Source organism: Lissotriton vulgaris, chromosome 3_1 (assembly GCF_964263255.1).
Source record: "Lissotriton vulgaris chromosome 3_1, aLisVul1.2, whole genome shotgun sequence".
In the NCBI taxonomy this organism is placed as follows: domain Eukaryota; kingdom Metazoa; phylum Chordata; class Amphibia; order Caudata; family Salamandridae; genus Lissotriton; species Lissotriton vulgaris.
Genome location: NC_141689.1, coordinates 1,005,029,089 through 1,005,045,059, shown reverse-complemented (window position 1 = coordinate 1,005,045,059; position 15,971 = coordinate 1,005,029,089). Strand labels below are relative to the sequence as shown.

General features: G+C 44.7%; 1 long non-coding RNA gene across 1 annotated transcript; it reads left to right on the top strand.

Moving 5' to 3' along the window:
* Window positions 1-11,537: 11,537 nt before the first annotated feature.
* Window positions 11,538-15,597, top strand: LOC147727311 (uncharacterized). The gene is made up of 3 exons (XR_015309468.1): window positions 11,538-11,643; window positions 14,199-14,278; window positions 15,521-15,597. It is a non-coding gene; the product is annotated as an uncharacterized LOC147727311 (long non-coding RNA).
* The last annotated feature ends 374 nt before the right edge of the window (window positions 15,598-15,971 follow it).

Genomic DNA, 15,971 nt, shown 5'->3' with positions numbered 1-15,971 from the left:
TGCATCCTTTCCCCATGTTGTTTTTGGGTGTCCCTGTCCTCCTGGCCCTATGGAGGCGGCCATTTTCTGTGTCCTTCCCTGGTTCTCTTCTTTTGCCATAGCCATCCAAGGCTTTAGTAGGTACTACTACTCACAGCCATAGGTGCATTCAAGTTAATCAACTATTTTTGTGGTGTAACTTTAGTTACACCGTGTATGGCTTTGGATTGCTTCACATTTTTTGTAATGGTGGTACTTTCAGCTTTTGGTTGCTTGTGTGTAGCTAATAGGGCACTCCCTGCCAGTAGGTAACCCTAGGAATACAGCTCGGGTACTTTTGGTAACGTCGCACCGTGTGAGAACGCGACCTTACCTTTTTTGTCTTGTTCGCGCGCTCAATGTACTGGCTCGGGAACGCGATAACGACTTTTCACTCGATTCGCGTTGCCGAACACGCCGATTTTGCATTCTCGCGAACAATATGTCCCGAGTTGCATAAAAGTTCCTCGAAAATGTTTAATGTGTCCCCTGTGCTACAAAAAGTCCTCATTTATGTGTTATTTGGTTGTAGTTTTGTCTTCCTGGAGCATGGGCCACTCCCAGTTCCTTTCTGTCCTCTATGTAATGATTTCTTGTTTATGGTTGGGGTGACCAATTTGGGGGGTGGTGTGTCCATTTTGTGAAGCTAAGCATTGTCCCTTTGGCATAGGCATTTATTGTCTGTCTTCTCTTTCTTTTCATGTAGTGGTGAGGGCCATTTTGTGTGTACTTACTTCCTTTGTGATGATTCTGCTATGTTGTTGTTGGTGGGCAGGCCATGTGGTGGCGGCCATTTTGTGTATGCTTCCTTTGTGACTGATTTTGCCATGTTGTTGGTGGCCATGCCATGTGGTGGAGGCCATTTTGGGTGCATCCTTTCCCCATGTTGTTTTTGGGTGTCCCTGTCCTCCTGGCCCTATGGAGGCGGCCATTTTCTGTGTCCTTCCCTGGTTCTCTTCTTTTGCCATAGCCATCCAAGGCTTTAGTAGGTACTACTACTCACAGCCATAGGTGCATTCAAGTTAATCAACTATTTTTGTGGTGTAACTTTAATTACACCGTGTATGGCTTTGGATTGCTTCACATTTTTTGTAATGGTGGTACTTTCAGCTTTTGGTTGCTTGTGTGTAGCTAATATGGCACTCCCTGCCAGTAGGTAACCCTAGGAATACAGCTCGGGTACTTTTGGTAACGTCGCACCGTGTGAGAACGCGACCTTACCTTTTTTGTCTTGTTCGCGCGCTCAATGTACTGGCTCGGGAACGCGATAACGACTTTTCACTCGATTCGCGTTGCCGAACACGCCGATTTTGCATTCTCGCGAACAATATGTCCCGAGTTGCATAAAAGTTCCTCGAAAATGTTTAATGTGTCCCCTGTGCTACAAAAAGTCCTCATTTATGTGTTATTTGGTTGTAGTTTTGTCTTCCTGGAGCATGGGCCACTCCCAGTTCCTTTCTGTCCTCTATGTAATGATTTCTTGTTTATGGTTGGGGTGACCAATTTGGGGGGTGGTGTGTCCATTTTGTGAAGCTAAGCATTGTCCCTTTGGCATAGGCATTTATTGTCTGTCTTCTCTTTCTTTTCATGTAGTGGTGAGGGCCATTTTGTGTGTACTTACTTCCTTTGTGATGATTCTGCTATGTTGTTGTTGGTGGGCAGGCCATGTGGTGGCGGCCATTTTGTGTATGCTTCCTTTGTGACTGATTTTGCCATGTTGTTGGTGGCCATGCCATGTGGTGGAGGCCATTTTGGGTGCATCCTTTCCCCATGTTGTTTTTGGGTGTCCCTGTCCTCCTGGCCCTATGGAGGCGGCCATTTTCTGTGTCCTTCCCTGGTTCTCTTCTTTTGCCATAGCCATCCAAGGCTTTAGTAGGTACTACTACTCACAGCCATAGGTGCATTCAAGTTAATCAACTATTTTTGTGGTGTAACTTTAATTACACCGTGTATGGCTTTGGATTGCTTCACATTTTTTGTAATGGTGGTACTTTCAGCTTTTGGTTGCTTGTGTGTAGCTAATATGGCACTCCCTGCCACAAGGTAACCCTAGGAATACTGCTCGCGTACTTTTGGTAACGTCGCACCGTGTGAGAACGCGACCTTACCTTTTTTGTCTTGTTCGCGCGCTCAATGTACTGGCTCGGGAACGCGATAACGACTTTTCACTCGATTCGCGTTGCCGAACACGCCGATTTTGCATTCTCGCGAACAATATGTCCCGAGTTGCATAAAAGTTCCTCGAAAATGTTTAATGTGTCCCCTGTGCTACAAAAAGTCCTCATTTATGTGTTATTTGGTTGTAGTTTTGTCTTCCTGGAGCATGGGCCACTCCCAGTTCCTTTCTGTCCTCTATGTAATGATTTCTTGTTTATGGTTGGGGTGACCAATTTGGGGGGTGGTGTGTCCATTTTGTGAAGCTAAGCATTGTCCCTTTGGCATAGGCATTTATTGTCTGTCTTCTCTTTCTTTTCATGTAGTGGTGAGGGCCATTTTGTGTGTACTTACTTCCTTTGTGATGATTCTGCTATGTTGTTGTTGGTGGGCAGGCCATGTGGTGGCGGCCATTTTGTGTATACTTCCTTTGTGACTAATTTTGCCATGTTGTTGGTGGCCATGCCATGTGGTGGAGGCCATTTTGGGTGCATCCTTTCCCCATGTTGTTTTTGGGTGTCCCTGTCCTCCTGGCCCTATGGAGGCGGCCATTTTCTGTGTCCTTCCCTGGTTCTCTTCTTTTGCCATAGCCATCCAAGGCTTTAGTAGGTACTACTACTCACAGCCATAGGTGCATTCAAGTTAATCAACTATTTTTGTGGTGTAACTTTAATTACACCGTGTATGGCTTTGGATTGCTTCACATTTTTTGTAATGGTGGTACTTTCAGCTTTTGGTTGCTTGTGTGTAGCTAATATGGCACTCCCTGCCAGTAGGTAACCCTAGGAATACAGCTCGGGTACTTTTGGTAACGTCGCACCGTGTGAGAACGCGACCTTACCTTTTTTGTCTTGTTCGCGCGCTCAATGTACTGGCTCGGGAACGCGATAACGACTTTTCACTCGATTCGCGTTGCCGAACACGCCGATTTTGCATTCTCGCGAACAATATGTCCCGAGTTGCATAAAAGTTCCTCGAAAATGTTTAATGTGTCCCCTGTGCTACAAAAAGTCCTCATTTATGTGTTATTTGGTTGTAGTTTTGTCTTCCTGGAGCATGGGCCACTCCCAGTTCCTTTCTGTCCTCTATGTAATGATTTCTTGTTTATGGTTGGGGTGACCAATTTGGGGGGTGGTGTGTCCATTTTGTGAAGCTAAGCATTGTCCCTTTGGCATAGGCATTTATTGTCTGTCTTCTCTTTCTTTTCATGTAGTGGTGAGGGCCATTTTGTGTGTACTTACTTCCTTTGTGATGATTCTGCTATGTTGTTGTTGTTGGGCAGGCCATGTGGTGGCGGCCATTTTGTGTATGCTTCCTTTGTGACTGATTTTGCCATGTTGTTGGTGGCCATGCCATGTGGTGGAGGCCATTTTGGGTGCATCCTTTCCCCATGTTGTTTTTGGGTGTCCCTGTCCTCCTGGCCCTATGGAGGCGGCCATTTTCTGTGTCCTTCCCTGGTTCTCTTCTTTTGCCATAGCCATCCAAGGCTTTAGTAGGTACTACTACTCACAGCCATAGGTGCATTCAAGTTAATCAACTATTTTTGTGGTGTAACTTTAATTACACCGTGTATGGCTTTGGATTGCTTCACATTTTTTGTAATGGGGGTACTTTCAGCTTTTGGTTGCTTGTGTGTAGCTAATATGGCACTCCCTGCCAGTAGGTAACCCTAGGAATACAGCTCGGGTACTTTTGGTAACGTCGCACCGTGTGAGAACGCGACCTTACCTTTTTTGTCTTGTTCGCGCGCTCAATGTACTGGCTCGGGAACGCGATAACGACTTTTCACTCGATTCGCGTTGCCGAACACGCCGATTTTGCATTCTCGCGAACAATATGTCCCGAGTTGCATAAAAGTTCCTCGAAAATGTTTAATGTGTCCCCTGTGCTACAAAAAGTCCTCATTTATGTGTTATTTGGTTGTAGTTTTGTCTTCCTGGAGCATGGGCCACCCCCAGTTCCTTTCTGTCCTCTATGTAATGATTTCTTGTTTATGGTTGGGGTGACCAATTTGGGGGGTGGTGTGTCCATTTTGTGAAGCTAAGCATTGTCCCTTTGGCATAGGCATTTATTGTCTGTCTTCTCTTTCTTTTCATGTAGTGGTGAGGGCCATTTTGTGTGTACTTACTTCCTTTGTGATGATTCTGCTATGTTGTTGTTGGTGGGCAGGCCATGTGGTGGCGGCCATTTTGTGTATGCTTCCTTTGTGACTGATTTTGCCATGTTGTTGGTGGCCATGCCATGTGGTGGAGGCCATTTTGGGTGCATCCTTTCCCCATGTTGTTTTTGGGTGTCCCTGTCCTCCTGGCCCTATGGAGGCGGCCATTTTCTGTGTCCTTCCCTGGTTCTCTTCTTTTGCCATAGCCATCCAAGGCTTTAGTAGGTACTACTACTCACAGCCATAGGTGCATTCAAGTTAATCAACTATTTTTGTGGTGTAACTTTAATTACACCGTGTATGGCTTTGGATTGCTTCACATTTTTTGTAATGGTGGTACTTTCAGCTTTTGGTTGCTTGTGTGTAGCTAATATGGCACTCCCTGCCACAAGGTAACCCTAGGAATACTGCTCGCGTACTTTTGGTAACGTCGCACCGTGTGAGAACGCGACCTTACCTTTTTTGTCTTGTTCGCGCGCTCAATGTACTGGCTCGGGAACGCGATAACGACTTTTCACTCGATTTGCGTTGCCGAACACGCCGATTTTGCATTCTCGCGAACAATATGTCCCGAGTTGCATAAAAGTTCCTCGAAAATGTTTAATGTTTCCCCTGTGCTACAAAAAAGTCCTCATTTATGTGTTATTTGGTTGTAGTTTTGTCTTCCTGGACAGGCCATGTGGTGGCGGCCATTTTGTAGGTACTTCCTTTGTGCATTTATCATTGGCCTCCCTGCTTTTGGTCTGATCTGATAGTAGGCCAGAGTCCCAGAGGTGGTAGTTACTAGTTAGCGGGGCTGCTTTATGTAGCTGTTTCTATTTGGTCTATTTAATTACCATCATTACGGCATGTGTGTATGCCATTGCATTTCCAAGTTTGTTGTCTGGGCAGGGGGGTAGGTAACTTTTTTGTGTGTAATAATTTTATGGCTTGTATGTGTTTTTGCAGTGACGTTTTACAAACTCTTAGCCATGGGGTATTTTGATTTTCCTTGCATTAACCTGTCATGACTCATGTGTAGCAGGCATCCTCCTTTTTCTGTCCATATTGGTATATGATAGGCCTGCTTGACTTTATTATTGGTTCTTTCTGGACTTCATGTGGCTGGGAGCTGTGGTGCTGGTAGTATTAGTCTTCTTTTTTGTGTTTTATACATTGGCCTGTGTGTCTTTCAATTGTTCATGTGCTGGCTTGCTGCTTGTTTCACTGACGTGTTCTGTCTTCTTTGCTTGTAGGTGCACAGAAAAAGACTGAGGAGGTGCGGGTTGTTTTCATCCATCGCCCGTTCAACTGCCAGACGGACGTCTTTCAATTGTACGCCACGTGTGGTGTGTGACTCATCTGACCACACATCTCTGCAATTTGTGCTACTGAGTGCTGCTGTGTGCTGACATCAGAAGAAGATGGGCCCTAAGAGAGCAGGTACCAGGTCCTCCACCACCAAGAAAGTTGCTGAGAAGAAGGTACAGAAGAAGGAAGTGTCACTTAAGGCTGGTATGGACCCCCAAACCTTTTTTGGGGCCCCAAAACGTACGCCTGCAGCAGCGGTGTCCCTGGTGCAAGCTGGGGCCAGCACATCCGCATTAGCGGGGGCAAGCCACCAACCCAGGGCCAAGCACATGAGGGTCGAAGAGGTAGCCAGCCTAGTGTTACAAAGCAGTGATACTGAGCCTGAACTTAACTTATCGCTGTCTCAAAGTAGCACACAATCCACGCAAGATGAAATTGCTCAACAACCGCCGCCAGCAGTAGATGTTCAACAACCACAACCACTTCCCGCAATAGTTGTTGAAAAACCACAACCACCGCCCGCAATAGTTGTTCAACAACAACAACCAAATCCCACAATAGTAGTTGTTGAAGAACCACAGCACGCTATAGTACTTCCTCAAGAACAACAACCACCGTCTCCGCACGCAATAGTAGAAGTTGTTCCTCCCGATGTCGGGGCAGTTCAGGAAGTAGAGCCTCATTCCGAGCAAGATGAAGAGGAAGCCACTTCTGGAGGTGATCTACTGTCTTTAAATTTACGAAAGGAAAGCAGGGTTAGTGGCAGTGCATCGAGTTCTTCGCATAGCATCCCTTCAAATGACCTTGATAACGAATGGCGTCCACCACGAGTAACTGAGCATTCAAAGGAGAGACATCCTAAGACCAGGCTTGGAAAAAGGAAGGATCCGTCAAGGCTTGAACTTCCGGAGTTTGATGTAGGTGAGCAGGATACTGATGGTGATAAAGACGGGTCTGACACTGACAATGTCATCATCACAAGCGTTATTCCTGGTGCAGAGGATGTAGAGACCAGCATTTTCACCCTATCCAGAAGGGCTGCGATTCGTGATGAGCAGGTAGCACGTGTAACTCCTACACACTCAGCACCCAAAGTAACACCAGCTCCCATTTTTGCATCAGCGAAGGCCCGGCAGCGTGCGACATCCAGCGCAAGCGCCACCTCAAAAGAAGTAGGTAGTGGCAGTACTAGTACTGAACTGTCACATAGGGAAATGCAACAAAAAGGCTCCAGTTCATCCGGCATTGGAAGTGGGTCCTCCTCTTCCTATGGCAGGAGACAAAAGTTTAGCTCCCCAGTCTGGGATTTTTTTACGGTTCACCCACATCAGGAGAACATTGCTATATGCTCCATTTGTCATACCAATGTTAGTCGTGGTAAGATTGGTACAAACTATGGTACTGGAGGCCCAACGACCCATATGAAAAAAACACACACAATTCAATGGGAGAACCACCTTGCAAGCTTAAAAGATGTAAGCACTGGTGTTGGTGGGGAGGATACAGTACTACAAGGTCCACTCATGGAAGAAGAGGGAGACGATGACCTTCTATCTGGGAGTGCTACACAAATGAGCCCTGTCGCCAGCACTGGAGTGGTGCAGTCCAAATCCTCAGCATCAGCAACTTCTCAGTGGCACCAGAGTCAGCCGGAGACACCAAGGACAAGGAGTGAAAAGTCTGCGTTGAAAGGTGGTCCGTCTAGCAGAACAGAAAGAATTACCAAGCAGCTTACCATTACTGGCATGTTTAGGCAGGAGGGAAAGTACGAGCGGAACCACCCAACAGCACGTTTGTACAATGCGAAACTTGCAAAAATGTTGGCACTCGACCTTCTCCCATTTTCATTTGTTGAGGCAGTGGGATTTCGGCAATTAGTGGCAACACTCGCCCCAAAATGGGACGTTCCCAGTCGCTACTATTTTGCAAGAGTTGCTATTCCAGCACTACACCACGACGTGCTGGGATTGATTGGGAAAGCCTTACAACAGAGTGTTGTCCATTGTATCCACCTGACAACCGACATGTGGAGCAGTCGCGAAGCCACAGCAGATTACATGTGCATCACCGCACACTGGATCTCTTTTGCAGGTGTGAAAGACAAGTTAACTTCAGGCCTTCTTAACGTTGCTGGGATTTTCAATGACACTCGCAAACATGCAACTGTAGCCATGTTTGGTATGGAGAAAAATCATACTGCTGACAACATTTTGTCTGACTTTAACAGCAAGGTCTTTGAATGGCTGAAACCAAGAGGCCTTAAGATTGGTTTTGTTGCCACCGACAATGGCAGTAATGTAGTGAGGGCAATGAAAGATGGACAGTATTTCAGGGTACCCTGTTTGGCACACTGCATTAACTTAGTCGTGCAAGACTTTCTGAAAAATGAACTCCAAGTCAGCACCATACTGACCATCTGCAGAAGAATATGCACGCATTTTAACCATTCTTTCAAAGCGCGGAAGCTGCTACGCGTCATTCAGCGGGAGCATAATTTGCCAGTCAAAGCACTGATCCAGGAGGTCCCAACACGTTGGAACTCGACTTATTTCATGCTTGAGCGTCTCTTTGAGCAGTACATACCACTGAATGCTTATGTAATGTCAAGAAGATTAGTGGATCCTACTGTTAATCTTAAAAGCCTGACCGTTGAGATGTGGCAGTGGGACATCATTAAATGCTTGACAGAGATGCTACAACCTTTGGAGGTGTTCACATGTGCAGTTAGCAGGGAGGACTGTACTATGGGCCAAGCCATCCCATTGTTGTACATGCTCGAGCAACAGCTGAATGAGGTCTGTGAAACATACGAAGGTGACGAAGAAAAAGTTGATGCATGTACCTTGGCCAAGGCCTTACGCAACCGCTTATCTGTAAATGCAAGGCTTAAAATGATTGTGTCAGATCCAAATTACATAACTGCAACAATCTTGGATCCACGGTACAAATTGTTTGTCAGCAGTAGCGCAGTCATTCCTTTTTCAGATGGGGATGTTGCCAATTACAAAAGTTCCATAGCTGTGGAAGCTAATGATTTCGAAACTGAACGGCTGTTACTTAAAGGCCTGCCAGTGCCAGCCCAGGACAGTCAAAGTACTCCAGGCCATCCTCCTGAGGCAACTCAGGCAAGTTCATCAGAGCATGAGAGCGGTGCGTCCGCTTTCCAGCAGGCACCAACAGTACCAAAAGCAGCACCTACACGATCTGATTCAGCAGACACAACCAAAAGCATAACTGCTTTTTTTCTACAGAAGGGGATGGGTAAGTCTGTTGCTGTTGCAAAGGGGAAAGAGGAGCAGCAAAGCCGAGCACCAATGAACACTGAGCGGATGGTTCAGGCCTATCTGGATGACACAACAGAGGTGTTCATGGAGCAAAGCCCATTGGTCTATTGGTATGAAAGAAGGAGACAGTGGCCAGTGCTGAGCAGGCTGGCGATAAAGTATTTGGCTTGTCCTGTAGCCAGTGTCGCCTCTGAGCGGGTTTTCAGTGCTGCTGGTGCCATTGTGACATCGAAAAGGACCAGTCTCTCCCCCAAAAGCGTCGAGAGGCTGACAATGATAAAAATGAATCAACACTTCATACCACCAGACTATACTGTACGTGAATCAGAGCAGGATGAAGAAAGCGAGCCCGAAGAATTCATCACTGCTGGGTTACATGACCTACTGCTGTCCGGACCCACAGAGTTTGAGGACGAGCACCTCTTCCCTGACCAATAGGCTGTTAAATTGTGACTTTTTCCCTTCTTTTATTTGTGTTATTTATTTTCTTATTAAAAATGACTTTCTGGTGCAAAACTGCTAATCTTAAAATAAAAAGCTCAACCAAATCCATCCCCACCACTCATTCTTTTAATGTACCTACTGGAGTTGCACACCTGTGCATTTATTTTTGCTGTATCTTTTTTAGTTACCTCCTGGAGTTGCACGCCTGTGCATTTATGTTCCATGTTGACTGCACTCCTCAGAGTCTTGCTCCATCTTCTTGACTCCCACTCAAGTCAATACAATTCCATCTTGGCAGCCATACATTTGATGTTGTAGATGGAGTATAGTACAATAACAATAATGTAGCCTCTAACAGTCCCTCCATAACAAGTGAACCGTACATGACTACAGCCATCCTCTATTTCATTTGAAATCTGCAACTCATAATAACTGCCTTGCTGAGTCTTACTCTTAAGGCTACCACCTCTGTCTGCAGGCATTCAGAGACGACTCTTCTGTGTCAAAAGAAACTTGAGCAGGCATCCACAACTGAAGTCAACTTGTTGTGATGACTCGCATTACAAAGGCTCAGCAGCATCTGTGATCAATCTTCTGAAGGTGAAAGAGAAGAGCAAAACAGGTATAAAAATGAATGATGCCATGCATTGCATTCGATGTATTTTTTTGCTGACTCTGAGCTAATGTGCATGGAGTTGAAGTATACTAGTAACTTCAGTTCAGACTCACGTGATAGCCAATTTTTCCATGTTATTTACTAATAATAGAAATTATTTACGCACTTGTGTTCCTACTACTACAGATGCAGTCAGGACTTAATTTATCGTAGTCACTCACTACAGACTGAGTTGCTGATGATAATGATGGTGACCACCATATCTTTGCTGTCAGGCAGTTGGATCTGAGCTGATTGATGCACGATGTTTCTTGGAGTGGAATACAAGGTAATAAATAAATACAAATAAGAGGCACAGCACAGTAGACCCAGGCTACTACATGTTTTTGTGCACAGTGCTGTGGTAGAGTACAATAGTGGTATGATTGATGACTGAGAATGACACATTGATTTTGTTGATTAATTTTGTAAATGCTAGGTTGCTTTTTCAATTTCATTCACCTTTCTGTGGCTCTGAAATTTTTAGGGAAATGCAGTTTGTATAACGGGCAAACCTGTGTCGTCGTGGGCCTGTTGTTGTGTGCTGGCTCCTGTCTTTTTTTGTACTTCTAGATTAAAAATGATATGCAACTAGTAGACTTATACAAATTGTATCCAAGCCGCCTCAGTCTGAAAGTCCTCTCATACGACTACTCCTCTTGTATTGTTTTTTTATCTTCACTGTATTACAATTTGTTTAGGTCATTCACATTCTTTTGTATTTGCCTTTTCTTTTTCAGGCTGGACGTCTTTCACCCACTGCTTTATAGTATGAGCATCAACTCTCACCCTTACCACAAATCCTCATCATCAAGCAATTGGATTGCGGGAAACCAAGAATGATATTCAGCGTGTCCTTTTCTTACGTCCATTGCTTACAATCATTGTCTAGCGGATCAACATCATAAATCATCGTCTTCATTGTTTTGCTTTTGTTGTCTCCAATCTCCATGCGTACTGTTTTTCTTTCTCAAACCTTTCCCAAAACCCCCGTACCCATCCATTAAACAAACCCTAACCCTCTTCCCCCGGGCTGTGTGGTTACATTGAGGTGTGATGTTTCTTACATTAAATATACACCAACAATTTGATCACGCGCTTGCTGGGGCAGATGTGGTCAAAGCAACAATAGTGAAATGTCAACAAGGCATGGCCAGGATCTTCTGCGGCTTCCCAACTCAAGCTCTGTGTATAACGCCAAATAATTTACCATTAACATGAAACAACGAATGCATCTAATGAATTGGCGTAATTTTTTGGGTTTAAAGTTTAAAGCATTATGATTTAGAAAAGTTTGACGTTGCCGTGAGTACTACAAGTAAAGTTGAACTTCTTCTTATCTTCTCTTGCACTTAGTTTCCAGTCCCCAAAACCATTGTTTTGTTTCAGTTTAGCAGTTGCAATATTGGGTCACCCATGCAATGTACTGTACTTACTTATACTACCCCCACATTGTCTGTCACGCAAATGACTGCCTCTTTCTTTTTGTCTCTAAATGCTACTGGCAGGGTCTGTCTACTACTATCACAGAAGTTCTGATTCTGAACCACAGATTCTTCGCCATTGTCTTGGAAATCAAATGCAGCCCTTGCAGTGCCACACTTCATGATAAATCATCATCATCTCATCAGCAATCACAGGTAAGATAAGTTTGCAGTGAGGTATAACGCAAGACAGACTGGTCGTTCTTCTAATACTACAAATATAACTCGGTGAGGGTTTACTGCATCTATCTGTTTGCATGTTAAAGATGTGGGCAATATATTTTATTATTAAAAAGCACTGTCCGCCGACCTGCATGGCCAAATTAAACCTTGCGAGGTTGCACAACGTACATTATTTGGTGAAACACTCCCCCCTCCAACCCCACAAGAAACGCAAATGAACTTCAAATGTTTTCTTTTGAACATAACTTTGTGTCTCGTTTATTTTTAACATAATGTAATATATAACTAAAGATGATACAAAAATAAAATATATATAAATCCTACACCACAGCTGTCCCTACCCGCCTCCCCTAACCCCAACCAAATTCCCACGCTCAATGTAATGTAAAAAAAAAGTAAAAACCCAACACCCAATTCCCTCCCACCAACAAAAGGATTGAAAAAGGGGCAAACAGGGTCCATCTCATAGCCGGCGGGCTTTTAAGTGTTGATCCACCAGGATCTTTACACGCTCCTCTATTTGTCTTTTAGTCTGACTGCTTTGAGCCTCCAGCCTTGCTACCCGGAGGAGAATTTTTCGCTGGAACTGGCGGCACCTACATTGGCAGCCATGTTGTTGTGGGGGGGTGGACGATGCGGGGAAAATCTGGCGGCGGGCGGCTGCCTGACCACGCCGACGTACTCCTGCAGGCTTGGGGGCCGGGGCATTGGAAGAGGCAGCAGCTGCTGCCGCCGCCTCCTCCTCCTCCTCCTCGGCCTGAGCCACCAGCCGGCGGTAGGCCTCAACGATGGCCAGCAGTTTCCGCTGACGGGCCCGGACTGCCAGCTCCTTCCTCGTTGGTTTAGAAGGAGTAACTATAAAGAAAGAGACAGAATTGTTGTAATCAAAAATCCCAGCAAATCAAGAACACAAAATGGATCCAACACATAGTGGGCGGCACAGTACAGTAGCAATAGCAAGCAAGTTGAGTACCTAAAATGTTGTTTTATCTATCTTGAACATTCTACGCCTTATATACTTCATTTGTCTGCCTTTTTGGCACGGCATTATGCCTGCCCTAGTAACATAGCATGGGTGTACTTCAACGGTCACATACGAACACCTGTCTTTTTCATATCTCGTTTTTTTATATCATATACTCTGTGCTTCTGGGAAAAGTGACAGTCTCAAACTAACATTAAATTAACAGTGGCCAGCTAGTACTAGTAAATGTCTACTCTAGAGACTATCATTCTTTATATCCCCAACAAACGTTAGGTGGTTTGTGTTTCGCCAGCAACGACCCGGAATGCATCCAGTCGTCCCCTCCTTCCCTTGCCTTTGTGTTTAACCAAAACACCGCTGCCAACACTAGTATCCACTATCCACTAACCACCGATATTGGATGTGTCTCCCACCCACGCAGGCAGCTGTGTTTTCCCCTTTCTATGCTTCCACAACAACCCACGCATCCAACTGCTCTCAAACACCTGCATTGCTGATTCCAAAGTATCCTTCTATATTATATGATTAGAGCTTTTTCCTTGCTCCTTTCATCATACTTAAAATCAATCTCATGTTAATCCATCGCGGTCATGTAATGTTGTGGATAAGACTTTTTTAGTCTGCCACCAACCTTTCACAGCTGAGTTGTAGTCACATAGAAGAGGCCTGTATAACTTATTTTATCAATTCTCGCCGGTGGTAATGCTTTTGCTAAGCTTGGTAATGACAACGGTGGCGTCATATATTGTCCAGTAGAACTTCAAGTTCATTATAAATATCAGAGTACAGTGAGGAAGTTTTCCCCACCCACCAAGTAATGCGGATCACTATTGAATGTAACTTACCATCGCCCACCGTTGTTGTCTCCTCCCCCGCTGCTGCCGGTGCTGCTGTAGGTGCCTCTGGTGGTCCTCCATTCCCCTCCGGGATCGCCTCTGCTGACGGCGTTGCAGCGCCGCTGCCCCCGTCGGCACTGGTGGATGGTACCGGTTCTGCAAAAATAAAAATAAGTAATTAAGTACACCTTTTTAGATGGATGCACAGCCCCCATTGTACTTGTTCACCAAGAACGGAGTTCTGCAAAACAGTTAAGTACAACGTAATCAGTAGTAGTCCACATTGCCTAGTACAGCAGAGTAAGTAACACACTACACATATTAGCATTTATTTGGTATGGTATGGTACCCAAGCTCATCTCATCTATACTGCTACTCTAGTCCTTGGAAAGTTAGACTGAACCATGTAACCTAACCAGTTTGTACATCAATGACATGTCTACAGTTTTGCGCATGCTACCTCACAGCTTGTTGCACAGTACGAGAAGACGCCTTTGAGGCCACATGATAGTTCAAAGCATACACCTGAAGAGTTTGGAAAATAGAAAGGCCCGTATTTACTTTTTGAATGTGGATTGTGGAATCGAGTTTCCTTACAGCCTCAGGTTACACCTTTTTTTTAGCATGACAGCTAAAAAGTTGAATAAATGTATGTAATGTTTTCATACTGTCTAACATGCACCACTTTTGTCATTATCTTTCGGCAGATGAGAAGATTTCCTTCTACGAAGCAAAGATTTCCAGAGCTTACCAAAAAGAGGCATATGCAACCAGTATACGTTCAATGGTGAGGGGTCTCCGACATTTCCCACATTTCCCTATCGTGCACTGGTAGCTGTACAAATGTAGAATACTTTTTATTGAGCCTTTTTTAACTCTGGATTTTTTCTGGTGGCCCTGCCCTTGACGTATTTCACAGAACAACTTAAAAACATTGATGTTACTTACTTAGTTACTTCTAACAAAATAAAGGTTTTGAAGTACCACATTGACTCGGAAGTATATTTTCAGTGTCTGTTGTCTTGTAGACTTACACGAGAGAGTGAGCAAAAGGGGGTTACTTAGGTTATGGATTGTGTAATAAAAGCATTTGGCATCTTCATATTGGGGTTCAGGAAAGGGGTAATTGAATAATTGACCAATGACTGAGCCCATATAGGTTGTCGTTCATTGAATTGTGGGTTCCTCTGAGTTCTGTGACTGAGGTGTAAGACTGTAAGTAAGTGAGGTCCAACCTGCCTATCAACAACAACATCCAATTTTGGGGTGCATACATAGTTATGTATGTGACTGCATAGAAGAATACCCGCAAGAGTAGTAGTGGTATTCATTACTAACGCTTACAAAATAGTAGACCAACATCTGCATGCATACTTGGTTGGTGTCAATTGGCAAAGAAGAGACATTACAGAGGAAAAAAAGCATAAGACAGGAGTGGACCCTGTGCCTTCCGCTATTCGATCACAGATACCTTAACTAAAGAGTGGGCAACAGGGCAAGCTTACCTACAGACAGTCTAGTAGTAGCACAGAGAGTCATAAGAGAGGCTCTTTCAAGGAACAGAAAGGCAGGGACAGATAGTAACACCCAAAATTTTGAAAACATAAAACAAAAACAAGCATTTGTCAAAATTTAGTTAGGTGAAATGTCATTAATCGGTTGGAAAAAAAGCTCAGTTAGAAAGTTAGGGAAATATCATTGTTCCAAAAGAAAACACTGTTGGACTTACTAGGGACAGCAGCAGGATCCTCAGTAGAGGAGCTCTGTGCCTGTGGTTCTTCGCGTTCACCCGCCGACTCGGTCCCAGTCTTCTGCTTGCCCCTGGGTTCTGTGGTTCATGTAAGAAATAATAATAAAGAAAGAGGAAAACATTGAGTGCTGTGAAACATAGACAGCATTTCAAAAACCACTGCTACAACATTAAAAGAAACAAACATTGGTCTACCAAATGACTACTGCCTTGCATGATTCACTGACTAGTGTACTTGGAGAAAACAAATCAAATGTTCCATAAACATTCTGATTGCAGATTACTAAGTAACACAGAGGCAGTAAGACCTGAACAACACCACAGATTCAAGAATGGGGTAATCAATCAATTATCTGTAAGTAGCCATTTCTTTTTCATTTTTTGCCAGCAAAATGCATAGATCACAAGGAGGAGACATGCTTAACTTTGTGCATACTAACTAACACGAAATTGTACGTTCATGGCATCATATTTTGTTTTGCTACTGACTGAATGCTACTGCTGCCCTACCCACTCAATAAACAAACTACATCAGTTCTATGGAGGGCTGAGGCAGGGGCGGCTATAGGCTCATGGTGGTCCTGGACTCCTGGCCAGGGAGCGTAGGTGGGGGGCCCGGAAGAGGAGGTCGGGGCGGAGCACGGAGGCCAGTGAAGAGGGGGGAGTCAGGGTGTTTGGAAGTGGAACAGAGCCGGAGGCACCAAATCCCTGCCAGGGGCCGCCACGCAAA